This window comes from Juglans microcarpa x Juglans regia, chromosome 1D, assembly GCF_004785595.1.
Source record: "Juglans microcarpa x Juglans regia isolate MS1-56 chromosome 1D, Jm3101_v1.0, whole genome shotgun sequence".
Taxonomy (NCBI): domain Eukaryota; kingdom Viridiplantae; phylum Streptophyta; class Magnoliopsida; order Fagales; family Juglandaceae; genus Juglans; species Juglans microcarpa x Juglans regia.
Window position 1 is genome coordinate 23,932,950 of NC_054594.1, and position 16,165 is coordinate 23,949,114.

General features: G+C 34.3%; 1 long non-coding RNA gene across 1 annotated transcript; it reads right to left on the minus strand.

Annotated features, from left to right (window-relative positions):
• Nucleotides 1-284: 284 nt before the first annotated feature.
• Nucleotides 285-478, minus strand: LOC121254597. The gene is made up of 2 exons (XR_005938671.1): nucleotides 443-478; nucleotides 285-319 (listed from the first exon to the last, which is right to left on the minus strand). It is a non-coding gene; the product is annotated as an uncharacterized LOC121254597 (long non-coding RNA).
• Nucleotides 479-16,165: the final 15,687 nt, after the last annotated feature.

Sequence of the window (16,165 nt, forward strand, 5' to 3'; positions counted from 1 at the left end):
TCAAAGCTTCTAATTGACACAAAAAAAAAAAAAAACACTCTAGACTGACATTAAAACATATATGTAAGCTAGCATAGATTCTGAACAATAATTGTTGGTATGTAGCTTGTGAAACTTAACAAAATTATCCCTTTACCGACAATCACGACAGCCTGATACTATATATTATATGGTTCTATTACCCTTCATCGCCCTCCTCAATGACCTAGTGGAGGACAAATTCTGGGTATTCCACCTTTGGGACTGGGTGGTGAAGAATGACAACAATCAAGTATCTTATTTCCTTTGAACTCTCCGCTGCGGCGTCTTCCCCATGCGTCTGCAGATATAACTAATTAAGAAAGTAGACTGCAGATCTAATAAGAGGAAAAGAACACTAAGAAGTAAGAAGATTCTAACTACAAAACTAGTTCTATGGTATAGAAAAGTAGTGAAAATTAACTGGCTGGGATATTGTTTGTTCTGGCAATTCAATCGAAATTAAGAGAGCGATGAAAAGGATGAGAGATACACTGAGACTGTGTATTTTTATTGCAAACAGGACAAGCCATTTTACAATTTGTGCTCCATCCAGACAAATTTTCATATGCTGGAAAATTATTTATTTTCCACATCACTGCAGCATGCATCTTGAACTCCCATGACGAGGTCGCATCATATGTACTAACACATTGATCCCACAACTCTTTCAACTCTGCAATCAGTGGTTGCATATATACATCTAATTCATTCTCTGGTGACCTTGACCCTGATATCAGTAGAGTCATCATAAAATACGGATCTTTCATATACTTTCAATGTAGCAAGTTATAGGGCATTAATATGGCAGACCAAGTACTATGAGAAGTGCTTATGTTGCCAAATAGATTAAAACCATCCGAGTATAAACCAGGTGCAAAATATTTTATAATTATACTATATAGCTTTTTAATTAAATATTTCATAAGTATTAATTATTAATTAAGTATTAATAATTCCTATGTTATATTATATTTTAAGTTTCCAATTTAATTTAAGTGCAATATATTTTGTAATAATTCTTAAGTTTTTTATATTTGAAGTATTATTTTTTTATATCTTATTAGTCTTTTAAGTAAAATCTTGTAAGCAAAATTTTATTAGTCTGTTCAAACAGGATTCTACTCGAACAAGATTCTATTCGGCCGAACATTATAGCGTTCAAATGGGACAAGCCAAAATTCTAGACACAAAACAGAGACAAAATACTTTGTCACAAAACACAATTTTCACCAACACAATCTCATAAGATGCATATTGGTGTAGGATACATTTTAAATGGGATTGCTCAAACACAAATATACCAAAAATCTAAACATAATTAATTAAAAACTATAAATTATCAAAAATCTAAAAATTAGAAATATTACCTCAAATTTTTGCAATCCAAACAAAATATGAATCCACAATACCTACATAAGCATAAAACACATTATGAGAAAATCCTAAATCATGTGTAATAAACTAACATTAATGAAACTTGAAATACAAAAAAATAAAAAAAAAAAATAAAAAAAATAGCAAAAAGATAACTAATACCTCTTATAAACCTCTTCTCTCTCTCAAGAATCCATTCTCTCTCACTAACATTGTTCCCCTATCTCTCCACAACACTCTTTTACACATACAAAATCATCTGCCGTACTCTGCCTTCAAAGAAATGCAACTTCATTGTGAAAATGAACTGGAGGTTGAGGTATTTGAATCTATGAAATCCCGTTCGAACTGGACATTTACGCATTCGAACACGAAAATTTCAAATAGACGCCAAATTCTGCCGCAATTTAATTCACGTTTGAATGGGTAATATTTTCATTCGAACTAACAAATCAGAATATTCCTTGGCATATTCTTCAATTGTAGAGAAGATCATAATGTATTTTCATAACACAATTCCACCAGTGCGTTCAAATGAAGAATTTTCACGTTCGAATAAATGAATCTTCATAGTATTTGGCGCGAAGTTTCCCTCTAAACACATTTCACGAGATAAATCTGTTCGAACGGAACGTTATTGGGTTCGAACTAATAATAGTATTATTATACTTATAAGTAATTTCCTATAATTTTAATAATCTATTGTATAAAATATTTTAATATTATATAGTATATAATATATATATATATATTTATATACACACACTATAGCAACTATTGTATATTATAATTGATAATATATAATATACTTTTGGTCTAATAGTTAATATAATACTTATACTATATATAGTAATTATTAATATATAGTACTTATTAATATATAGTACTTATACAATAGTTAGTGTTATGTTATTGTATAACTTATATGAGTATAATTATCATAGCTTATAATAGTTATATAACAGGGCTGCTGTGGGATGTTTGCTCTCGCTTCCAAATAATATTGGAGACATTTCTACCGAAATTAGGAGGGCAATAAGCAGACCTTCATGTGAATCATCTTGCTTGGAGAGGACATTTCTCTCGCCGATTCATTTAGAGTCAAAAGAAAAGTCCTACAAGCAATTTTCTCGGGAATCCATGTAGCATCATATGGGTTTTGAAAGTCTCCATATGCTCTACGGGATCTTTTGAGCCGTCATATAGGTTTATCAACGGGACTTTAAACTTTGGAGGCAAAGACATTGTTATAATTTTCGCAAAGAACAGTAGATTTGTGCTGGACAGCAACTGATCGACTGTGGATTATGTTCTTATCTTTTTGGCCATCTCTTCACATTTATCCATTAGGCTACGTACGTCATGTTGCAACTTCTTCGCCTCCTCCTTCTCCTGATGGCCTTTGTCAACGCCCATGCTATTTGCCTCTATATCTACCCTATCGGCCTGACTGGGCATCGCGTCTTCTCCTGAAGGCCCGTTTCGTGACTTGAGAGCCTCATTCTCCTTACGCAGTGAGTCCACCTCTGTGGAAAGTTTATTTATTATCTCCTCCATTTCCACAAGTCTTTCCTCCATGTTTTGCGAGGTTTCTCCCTAATCTCTAGTTGCTTGAGATCGAGGGGTGATGGGTATGTGAAAAGCACGCTAAGTGTGAGATAACTAAAATCTCACAGACTGCGCCAACTGTTATAGACGTGTTTTACCGCTACCACCTTGCGATCACTTGCAATCAAAGATTAGATGGCTTCGACATTCGATGGGAAGCCTCCAATTCTTAAGTCAGTGACAATATGAGAACCATAATAATTTCTAGAATCCGTCCATAACATTGCTGAATACTAATCAAAGATTCAAAATCCTCATCTCTCTTAAAAAGGGCTGCTGATATATATATAAATATATATATATATATATGCCAATTAAAGGATTATAAACTTATAGAGCAAGATCAAGATGTTATTATTTCTGCTTGGAAAAGTCTTTATATATATATATATATGTTATTTTCTTTTCCAAGCTTAGGTTAAGTAATTAATTGAACAGAATTGACTACACTTTTGGAATATTCTTACGTCAATGCGTACATACATGACTTATAACATATACATATGATGACTCCAAGAAAAAAATAACGTTGGAAAAACTAAAGAGAAAAGCATTGAATTGACTACACTTGTTAAAAAATTCCATGGCAGAGGAAAAATGACTAAAAATATTAGGCAGGGGAATCCAAATATTCCACTCAACTCATATTATATGTTATAAAAGGCAAGGGAAATTAAGAGAAAGTAGATTGAAATACTCTTAAGCTTTTATATGTGGAATTTTTCTACAGGGGAATCCAATGGAGCCAATTCATCAGTCGAAATTAATAAGAGGAATATCTCTTAATTAGAGACTAGAGTTGGAGATTAATTTAGGGCCAATTATATAGCAATATCTACAAATAGGCAGACCATATATATAATTGGTCAAAAGATGGATCCATATATATTTGGAGTAGGAAGTTATATGTATTTCTGATTGGGAATTAATTACTTAATTTTGGTTAATGGGTTAGTACAGAAATTACAAGTGGCGGCTAAACTTTGAGTGGAATACTGTCCCTGCACATGAAATTATGTTTATTCATGACTTGAAAGGATAAACAACAAAATCATGATCAGCATTAATTGAATTGATCACTGCACTTTCCATGGCAGTGACCATAAAAAAGGTGGGAATTTGGCATGGAATCCATTGAAATCTCTATGAAATCCATCACGATCAAGACCACTCATCCGTCAATGATCATTTGCCTAACTTCTTCCCCCACACCTATCCAATAAAATCCAAAAATTCTAGTATTAATTGCCACACCACATTGTGTGCTAGCTTCCATCGCCCCTCAACCCATCAAAGGCACCAAATTTGCACTAGACAATCAGCCAGTATCACCCCTGCACCCTAGGACGAGACTACCATATATAGTCAGGCCCACCACCCATTCAAGATCATAATCTTGTTTTGATCGGCCCACATGGGACCCATTCGAGACTACCATAGTCTAGCCATTTCTAATTGTTTTCTAGCCATTTCTAGCTTGCTTGCCTTTATTTTGCGTTCTATATTAACTTGTTTGGGGTTTCCCGAGGTTACACTTCTAGTTCATTTGGCAAACACTAGTGAAGATCCTAAAACAATTAAGGAGTGGGGCCCCATGCTTAGCAACAATGGGATTGGAAATTTAGAGTTTTTATTAGGTATGAATATTATTTGGTATGACATGATATTGATGTTGCTATATATAGCAATTTTCTTATTTCCTACTTGAAAAATTATAGAGAAACTGGATTCATGTCTGCTTTAATTTCAGCTAAAGAAATTGCAATTGAAATGAAAATAGAACCAATATTTCATGAAAAGCGAACAATTTGTATAAAGAAACAATTTGATGAAAAATATAGTAGATCAATATTTTAGAATTGATTATTTATATATATAGTAGATCAATCTATTTCATCAATTCAAAATAGGTTCGAACAATATTTTGCAATATATGAAAATATTTTTGATTTTTTATTCAGTTTGAAAAAACTAAGATCTTTAGAGGATGATGATTTGAGAAAAAAGTTTCTTAGTCTGGAAAGTTTTCTAAAAAAGATTAAATGTATTAAAAAAAGGTTTAGATTTGTTTTCAGAATTAAAAGTATTAAAAAAAGGTTTTGCTAATAGCTACTAGTAATCCAATAGAAACATTAGATTATATTAAAAAGTTAGATTCTTTTCCAATTGCATGCATTGCTTATAGAATATTATTGACAATACTTGTGACCGTTGCATCCGAAGAAAGAAGTTTTTCAAAATTAAAATTAATAAAATTATATTTACATTCAACTGTCACAAGAAAGATTAAATGGATTGGCCATTTAATCTATCGAAAGTAACATATTAACAAATATTGAGTATAAAAAAATTTGATAAGTAATTTTGCATCTCAAAAGGCAAGAAGAATGATATATAACGTTTCATGATAATACTTAGCCTTGCCGCTATGATGGTCTTCTAATGATGTGAGGAATAACACTGCTAGATAATACATAGCCTTGTCGTACAGTTGTCTAAGCAATGAGAAATTTCATTCCACATTATTATTCAAGAGCAGTGCTATTAATTGCACTGATAGGGGCACGAGTTAAAACATAGAATAGGCTAAAATGGATGCACGGACAATCTTATCCATCTTAGCCTATTTCTTGTTTTAGCCTGAGCACTCGCCCGTGTCCGAATCAATTTCATTCAATAAAACATGATTCATATATAAATAACTCAACAAAAGATAATAAGTCACTCTTAATTTGTAAAATATTATTATTCGATATTTATTACATTTAACTACGAGAACAAACATCAACATTAACACAATGCACGAAAAACCTAATGAATAATGGAAAATATGGTTTGTGTAATTGCAAGTGCAAGCAATAAGACAACACCCATAATTGAAACCAACACCCAAGGACTGTTGAAATAATCGCGCCTTAATTTTGCCAACCATACATTCCTGCGTCTCCTACAATGCATGTTCACATCCATGATAGTTCTAGCATAAATGTTGGTTGAAAAACCGACATAGTGACCAATCTTGTTAACCATGGTGGAAATAATTTCATCATCACCCAAATTATTATGGATAATTCCACTTCAACGAAGTAATTCAACATCCTTAGGAGAGTTAATGAGATCATCCAGGAAGCACACATAGTTGGTGATGTAAGTGAAATTATTGTCTCGATCACAATATTGCTCATACGCAATTAGATTTCATAAGTAAGTCTCTGTATGATCATGTATGCTCAAAGGTGAAATCTCCATTAGCCCATTGTTGAACTTTATGGAAAACACGTCAGATTTCTTTGCCTCCTTGAATTTGATTCCAGCCTCTACAAGCTCTGTGGCACCATGTATGTTGCTGTCTTTAATCTAATCTCTAAGAGCTAGTAGATGCTTAAATTTCTTTGCCTTGTTGAATTTGGCTCCTGCCTCATGAAGCTCTTTGCCGTAAGATACTGACTTCCAGTTTTCAATCTAGTTCAGACAAAGTAGACGCTTAAATTTCTCTACTGTCTTTAATTCGACTCCATCCATTTGCATCCTTGTTTCACACGGTTTTGATTTTTGGTCTTCATTCCTATTTTGATCATGTAGATCCTTAAATTTCTTTGCCTTGTCGAATTCAATTTCAGCCTCTTGAAGTTCAACGGCATAAGGTATTGTTCTCCAACGATCAATCTCATTTTTAAATTTATTTGCCATATTGAGTTCAATTCCAACCTTCTGAAGCTCTAAGCCAAACGGAATTGATTTCCAGTCTTCAATTCTGTCCAGAACATCTAGATGCTCCAATTTCTCTTCCTTTTTGACTAGGAATATAGACCTCTGAAATTCTTTGGCATAAGAAATTGCCTTCCTCAGACCGAATAGGGGCTTAAATGTCTCTACATTTTTGAGTTTGACTCCTGCCTCTTGACGTACTCTAGCATGATCTATTTCTGTATCAAGTAATGAAATACAAATGGTTTCATGTATGAGACCAAGGAGATGCTCATACTCTGCATTCTTGAATCTAAACCCAACCACTAAATGTTGTTGTACCATTTCTATAAGCGAAGGGTTGTGAGCTTCGTGTGCCAGACAAAGTAGATTCTTAATCTTTTTGGTTGAATTATAACTTGATGCATTGACATTCCATTCAATGGTAAAAAGATATAGAAAAAATTGAGGGCATGATCAATAAGTTGTGTACTGGAAATCTGAGCTGTGGAGGTTAAGCTTTCAACACTAATTCCATCTTCCTCCTCATCGATATCGACAGTGTGTTCTCCTAAATGTCTATATTGATTTAGTGTTTCATTCCTCTCACTCATGATGAACAATTTTTCACGAACAAAGAAGGGAAGTTGATTTTCAAATAACAGTAGATCACGAGCTATTATAGGAAGCACCCACTCCATTTGAAAGATTGGGTCATCTATATGATCTCCAAGCAGCTCAATAATGAAACACCCGTCAAGTACCATCATTTCTACAAACCGATCATCTGAGGTTTGGCTAATGTGATCTCCATAGCATTTAAGAGCTTTTTTTTTCAAGTCTTTCAAGGCATTGATGTATGTTTCCACACTTACCCCAGTTCTTTTAAGCATTTGATGTAGATAGCACAATTTAAGCTCTTCCATAAACCCCTGGCCAACCTTGCTTTGATCATTGTAAGGACCAATGGCAAGCAGCATAGGCTTGTAAGCCTTCTCGTTTACGTTACGTAACTCCTCATGAACTTTATACATACAACCCTTGTTAGCATTTCTAGTCAACGCAGCATGCTTTCGCTCAAATTCCGCAATACGAGTGGACAACATCTTCCTGGTCATATTGTAAAAAAGTAGTACAAGTCTCTGTTCTTAATACAAACCATAAAATTTATTGATAATTTTAACAAAAATTTCTGATAGAAAAATGCAAGCTACTAAGTTGTGAATACGAATAGATAGTAGACCCCATATTCTAGAGAAATGGTACAATTATCTACTCCATGTATTTGCATACAAATTGTCACTTACATGTAACAACTAAGACAAATTAAGCTTTCCACTAAACTAGATTGGACGATTTCATTAGCTTATCTTGTGCCATTAAGGAAGATGTACGAAAAACATGCTTTTTAAATAGGATTAATGTATGTGTTTTAAGGGATACTCGCCAATTTCTTCCATTCCAATATAAAAGGTGCAAAAGCTAGAAATCATACATCCCTTTATCTTGAGGTTTCTTTCTTCCATTCCAATATAGAAGGTGCTAAAGCATTAGGGGAATGCCTTACTATGAAGGACTTCCATTCACCAACGTGGAAGACTATATGCAAATTCCACCCAAAATTCATAAAGAAAGCCAATGGATTATTCGAGAGGGTTCAAGTTCTTTTCGGTTTGGGAACTCCTTAGTTCATAAGGGTTTTGTCATCACTTATTCTCACTTACAAGTCAAAGATCTATGCTCAACCATTGGATGGTGCATCCCAAAGGTTCAGGCACTCAATAACAGAGCTTTGCTTTTGGAGGAAAACAAATTCTCCATCAGATTGAAACATGGAACATAAACTAGAGTATGGAAATATACTCTAGATTAGGGGTGAAAGATTTTCAGGCCGAACCAGAAAAATCGACTGGATAGAACAGTTCGGTCCAAGCCAAACCGGACCAAAAATAATGATAGACCAGACCAAAAATAATGATAGTCCGTCTCGATCCATAGTATATGAAAATTTTGGTTTTCGGTCCGGTGCCGAGCTATGGCTGTTTTGGACGGGACCAGACCGAAATGTTTAATATAAATTTTTTAAATATATTTTTTAATATATAATATATTATGTTATATATATAATATATTATTTTATATAGTAGTGTATAAATTAATTATGTAATTTTCATCTAATCTATCACTATTGATCATATAAAATGTAAAATAATATATAATATTTATTAACTAATATATCACATGATACTATATATTATTATATGTAGATACGTACATACTCTATTCCCTGCATTTCTTCTTGCAAAGCACTCAACAGAACCAACTTTCCAACGGCACAATGTTTCCTAAACAAGATTTATGATCGTTGCACCGAATCCTTAGCAGAATGTTGCTTTCCTTTTTTCTCTTTTATAAATGTATAGCAGTATATATAGGCAGCTAGTAAAAGACTTGTGAATATATAAAAAAAAAAAAAAAAAAAAAAAAAAACAGAGTTAATAAAACCATATTATTATTAGTTTTTTAGCGGAACCATATTAAAGTTCTTGTAAAAGGCTAGCAAGTTTTTCTCCCAAAAAAAAACAAAAAACAAAAATTAATATATGAATTTCAGAAAACTTTACCATTCAATAACTCCATTAATTTTACAATTAGAACTTTAATAGTGTGATTGACACATGGCATCCATACCTCATATGCAAACTCTAATTGGCCAATACGGTATTAAAATCCACGTTAACCAATTAGAGAATGACATGTGGCCTGTTGTTAATTTGGTCATGGAAAATTGACAAAAGTACCTATTTGAAAATTTATTGAAATTCATGTATTAAATTTACAAAAATTAAGAAACCGATACCTTGAATTGCAAAAAGTGCAAAATCAGGTATTGATTTTGCAATTAATCTTAAAATATTTATCTGTGTGTTTTGAGGCCCAGTTTTGCTACGTACAACCGACTTGCGTAAACAGGATGCAACCGGTTGTACGTGGCAAAACTTACGTGGAAGAAAAAAATAAGTAAAAGAAAAAAATAAAATGTAAAAAGGCAAAAGCAAAAAATGACAAAGTTATATTGTTTCTTCTTCCTTCGGTAGCAGACGCTGCCGACCACACTTTGAAGATTTTTTTTTTCTTCTTCTTCTTCGGTGGAGTAGCAAATCACTGTGGCAACAAAGGTTAAGATAAATTTTTCTTCTTCCTTCGGTGTAGCAGACTACACTTTGAAGCAAACAACATTTTCTATTTTCCTTCTTCGATCGATAGTAGACCATTACGGCAACAACAGTTCACACAGATTTTTTTTTCTTCCTTTGCAGACTGCACTTTTCGTTTCTTTTTCAAAGGGAAAAGGAGAAGAATCAAAAGCAGAGGCCATTGCCCCTTTTTGTTTCTTTTTCTTCTATTTTTCTTTGCTCTCGACAATCCAAGTTGGTCAATCTTTCCTCTTCACACCTCCTTTCACTTCCCTTCTCCTTTTCCTTCCCTAGATAATTTCACTTTTTCTGAGTTACTGGTTCTCAGATAATTTCATCTTCATCTAATTGCTCTAAATCGCGTGTGCTTCCATTTCAGATGGGTTTTGGTTGATTTTAGATTTGGGAGTTCGATTATGAGTTCTATTTCTTCATGGCTCTGTTTTGATTTTTAATTAATTTTCTGTGGAGCTTGGTTGGGTTTTCTTCTTTGGTTCTATTTCCCCATGTTGATTCTAATCTTTGGTTATTGTTCTAACCCATTGAAATCCCTCTAGTCCGAACCCGCTGCTAGGAAGGCCATATCCTCTACTGCTTCCAAGTTGATGAGGAAAAAAATGAGGGCCACGTTAATGAAACAATATGTAAAAAAGGATACCAGAAGAGCATGAAGCAGATCTCTACCAACAGGAGAAATACACCCACGGAGAAGCATCCGCTCTTGACATATTCCATTTAAGATATATATTTTTTTTCTTAAAACAACCGGCCACATGGGACACGGTTCCCCTGGCCGGTTGTAAATAGACATTTTCTTTGAGGCCACCTATGTAAATTGTTTGGAAAGGCTAAGGGATTTGTTTGGATAATGACATGAGATGAAATGATTAATTTTAGATAAAAGTTGAAAGTTGAATAAAATATTATTATTATTTAAAAATTAAAAAGAAAAAAAATTGAGATTTGAAAAAGTTGAATTATTTATTATATTTTATATGAAAATTTATAAAAATTGTAATAATAAAATGAGATGAGATGGGTTGATAGTGTTTCTTAATCCTAAAAACCTTTAAAAGAGAAAGAAAAATTGGGGGAAACGAAGAAGAGCTGCTCATGTAACGCCTCAATAGAAGGCCCAAACTGCATGACCTATACTCCAAAAGTACTAGTCTATGATACAATTAAAGCCTCATTGAAACCTTATAAAGAGCAAAAACTTCTCCTTCCCAAGCAATGTGGGATCTCATACACCATCTACCCTTATTAATATCATATGGTCTATCACAATTTACTCCCTTAAATTCCCGACGTCCTTATCGGGCCTGTCCATTGAAAGTGGTATGACTCAAGTCCCACATTTCTGATTGAGATAGTCTCTGATACCATTTGTAATGCCTCAATGGAAGGCCCAAACCACATGACCTATACTCCAAAAGGACTAGTCAATGATACAATTAGAGCCTCATTAGAACCTTATAAAGAATAAGAACTTCTCATTTCCAAGCAATGTGGGATCTCATATACCACCTACTTTTATCCATATCATATGGGGTATCACAATCTACCTCCCCTTAAATTCCCGACGTCCTCATCAGGCTTGTCCATTGTAGGTGGCATGGCTCAAGTCCCACATTTCTGGTTGGGATAAACTCTGATACTATTTGTAACGCCTCAATAGAAAGGTCAAATCACATTGTCTATACTCCAAAAGGACTAGTCAATGATACAATTGAAATCTCATTGGAACCTTATAGAGAGTAATAACTTCTCATTCCTAAGCAATGTGGATCTCATACACCACCTACCATTATCTATATCATATGGGGTATCACAATAACCTGGCTCTGATACCATTTGTAACGCTTCAATAGAAGGCCAAAACCACATAGATTGTACTCCAAAAGGACTAGTCTATGATACAATTGGAGTCTCATTGGAATCTTATAAAGAGCAATAACTTCTCATTTCCAAGCAATGTGAGATCTCATATACTACCTACCCTTATTGGTATCATATAGGATATTACAACTCACGTTGCCAAGGGGTAAATGCAATGTTGGGATTGGGATTGACGAAAGTAATATAATTTTTAATTATAAAGCTTTGTAAAAAGAAGTTTTACTAATGAAAAGTTATTTAATGTTTAACAAACATACACTAAGAGTGCGTTTGGATGATAAATTGAGTTGAGTTGAGTTAAGATGATAAAATATTGTTAGAATATTATTTTTTAATATTATTATTATTTTGTGATTTGAAAAAGTTGAATTGTTTATTATATTTTGTATTGAGATTTGAAAAAATTATAATGATGAGTTGAAATGAGTTAAAGTGAGTTGAGATTCTAAACGAAGCCTAAAGCACATTTAAATAATTCCGATAATTTTCGGCTTTATGTGATTTTCAACCTAAAAGAAACTTCAATTTAGGAAATTTTAAAAATTAATTTAGCGTATAAGCCAAAACTTTATCAACTTCTTTTGCAAGGGGGATGGATCCCCCTTTCATCTTTGGAGTAAAATGATGAAAAGGACCAATACGACCATATGAGAAATGCGCATAAAAAATGGACCATCCTTTTAACAATGTGTACAAAGTCTCAGTAAACTTTGTCAGTGGTTGTGAGTAACACCATCCTTCATCTTCTCGTTATTGAGGGATGGCTTGGATTTGCTCCCTTGGCCTTGGGAGCCTTTTTCCCATTTATTTAATTATTATTATTTTATTTTATTCAGTTTTAAGCATATCTTCCGTCCACAAATTACACCTCAATGTTGCCAGCAAGTATAAATTAATTAGTATCACATTACGCGGTTAGGAATCCTATAGAACTTTTTTTTTTTTAAAAAAAATATCTATTAACGTTCCGTTAATTAGTTTGATAGAAAAGAAATATAAAAGTGATTTTAATTTGGTCCTAAAAATTTAAAACAATTCTAAAAAAAATAAATGTTTGAACAGTAATATATACCAAGTAATATTTTATCTCATTTTTTTTTTTAAACAAGAACGGATCTCATCTTATTATTATTATTTTAGGATTAATTTAAATAATGAAATAAAATGAGATAGTTTTAAATAAAATTTAAATATTGAATATAATATTAAATTATTATTATTATTATTTTAGAATTTAAAAAGTTGAATTGTTTATTATATTTTGTGTAAAAATTTATGAAAATTGTGATGATAAGATGAGATGAGTTGAGATAGTTTTATATCCAAATAAGAAACTAATTTTTCACATAAAATATAATAAAAAATTTAATTTATTCAAATCATAAAATAATAATAATATTAAAAAAAATATTTTAATAATATTTTATTTAACTTTCAATTTTTATTTAAATTTAACTCATCTCAACTCACTAAATAAAACATAAAGCAAGGATACAACGCATTGCAGAGAAAAGAATAAAAAGCTCTTGTTTCCATTTTTTTTTCTTGAAGAAATTCCATTAATAGAACTTCAACAAAAGTCAAGAATACAAGGAGAAACATTCATCATATCAACAGAAGAAATAGAATGTAAAAGAGCATCCTAGCAAGCTTATGAGCAACTTGGTTTCCTTCTCTTCATACATGTATAGCGTACCATCTTTCTCCTCATCAATATTGACAACGTGTTCTCCTAACTTTTTAGTTCTGTTATGAAGTAGTATGTTGTTACTCTCACTCATCCCGAACAATTTAGTCAAAACAAAGAATGGAAGTTGATTTTCAAATAATAGTAGATCACAAGCTATTCTAGAACATACCCACGTCATTTAAAAGATTGGGTCATCTAAAAAATATCTTCTTTTCTTGTAGAGTTCAAACATGTGGAACAACTCAATAATGAAAGACCCATCAAGTACCATCATTTCTACAAACTCCTCTGGGGTGTGGCTAATGTGTTCTCCATAGCAATTACAAGCTCTTTCTTCCAATTCTTTCAAGGTGGTCATGAATGTTTCTACACTTCTTTTCGTTCTTTTAAGCATTTGATGTAGATATCGCAATTTATGCTCTTCCAAAAACTCCTGGCCAGCCATGCTTTGATCGTTGTAAGGACCGATGGCAAGCAGCATAGGCTTGTAAGCCTTCTCGTTTACGCTACGTAACTGCTCATGCATTTTTTACATACAACACTCGTTAGCATTTCTAGTCAACCCAACATGCTTTCCCTCAAATTCCTAAATATGAGTGGGCAGTGTCTTCCTGATCATATTGTAAAGAAGTAGTACAAGTCTCTGTTCTTAATACAAATCATAAAATTTCTCGATAATTTTAACAAAGATTTATGATAGAAAGATGCAAGCTACTAAATTGTTAATACGAATAGAGTGCAGACCTTATATTCTAGAGAAATAGTATAACTATTTGCTCCATGTATTTGCATACAAATTGTCACTAACATGTAACAACTAAGACAAATTAAGCTTTCCACTAAACTAGATTGGACGATGTCATTAGCTTATCTTTTTCCATTAAGGAAGATGTACGAAAAATATGCTTTTTTAATAGGATTAATGTAAGTGTTTTAAGAGATGTACGAAAAATATGCTTTTTTAATTGGATTAATGTAAGTGTTTTAAGAGATACTTGTCAATTTCTTCCATAGTTCCATTCCAATATAAAAGGTGCAAAAGGAGATTCTTTCTTCCATTCCGATATAGAAGGTGCTTATAAAGCATTAGGGGAGTGCCTTACTATCAAGGACCATTCACCAACGTGGAAGAGTATATGCAAATTCTACCCATAATTCAAAAAGAAAGCCAATGGAATATTCGAGAGGCATTTGGAAGAAGCTGGGACGGGGCTAGATCCAAGAAGTCTAGGACCTTGCGAGGGGGTGGCAAAAAGGAAGTCGTAGCCCCATCGAGAACATGATGGTGTAAAGGTCCACCTGCTCGGCAAACCCCTCCAAGTCCACAATGCCTTGATACGGATCAGGTAGGACCAGTTCCATAGAGTCTAGGACTCCGCATAGATCTTGCATAGAGTTAAGGTCTGACGCAGTGGTGGGGTGGACTAGAAGTGCACCGTATAGCACCCTATTTAGAAGAACCAGCATCGTTAGGGCCGTCGTGTGACCCATGAACTTGGTGAAAGGCGTGAGCTCCATCAGGAACCCACCACAAGCACCGCCACGAAAGGTACAATGAGAGGGCATCTATGGTTGTGCGATATTGAGAGGATAAGAAAAAAAGGAAGACAATTATGAAGACAGAGCAGATACACACCGGTCGGGCTGGTTTTCCCCCAAAAACAGCCCTCCATTCATCTCAAGCCACGTAGGATAAAACACTCTAAGACAAATACACCCCACCACAGACAATCACGTCGTACGTGCCCTGCCTTCGTTTCCTCAGCAGCATCCTCTGCCTTCGCTTCCCATCCTCTGCCCTCAGTCCGACGTCGACGCCGACACAAGCATCTGAGTCCGACGCTGACTCAACCATCTCAGTCGGACACCGACAAAAACATAGCTCAGAAACACCCCCTCAAATCGTACCCTTCTCTTCCTCGCTGACCCATGAAATTGTCTCATTTGCACTGCCCCAATCTTAGTCCAACACCGACGCGACGCAACCTGTTGCCCACAAGGAATTTTCATGGCTGACGCTCAGGTATGCTGAGTATCTGTTTCATTAAATGTCACAAAGGGCTGTATTTATCAAACACGTAAAATGCAAAAAGAGATAGCCGTTTTCTTGCATACCAGATGAGGAGAGGTTTGGTTCATATTTTTTATACAACCACAAACAAGCAATTTCATTTCTTACAGCCACAATCAATTTTTCAAGAAAACAATAAATGACATACTAGAAAGGGCTTCGAGTTGAGCTTCAAGGGCTTTGGGTTGAGTTTCATAGGGGGTACGACGGGGTTGAGAGGCGACGGAAAGGGCTTCGGGTTGAGCTTCGAAAGGGTGCGACGAGGCTGAGAGGCGACGTAAAGGGCTTCGGGTTGAGCTTCAAAGGGGTGTGACGGGGCTGAGAGGGGATAGAACGATCTTCGGGTTGAGCTTCGATGGGGTGCGATGGGGTTGAGACGGCAAGGAAAACGGCTTCGTGTGCGATTCGTGGGACATAAATTAGATTGGAGAAATCGGGAAGAAGAGATTGCAAGGGTCTGGTGCGAGGGTTTTCTAAAGCCTAAAATCACGAAGAGACAACCCATTTATAATGTAGTGCTAGTCCAACATAATTTTGGCAGAAGTCTTACGTGTTGGTATGTGATTGGTAGGCTGTTATATGACTATAAACAGCCCGACCGGTCCTAAGGAATTCTCC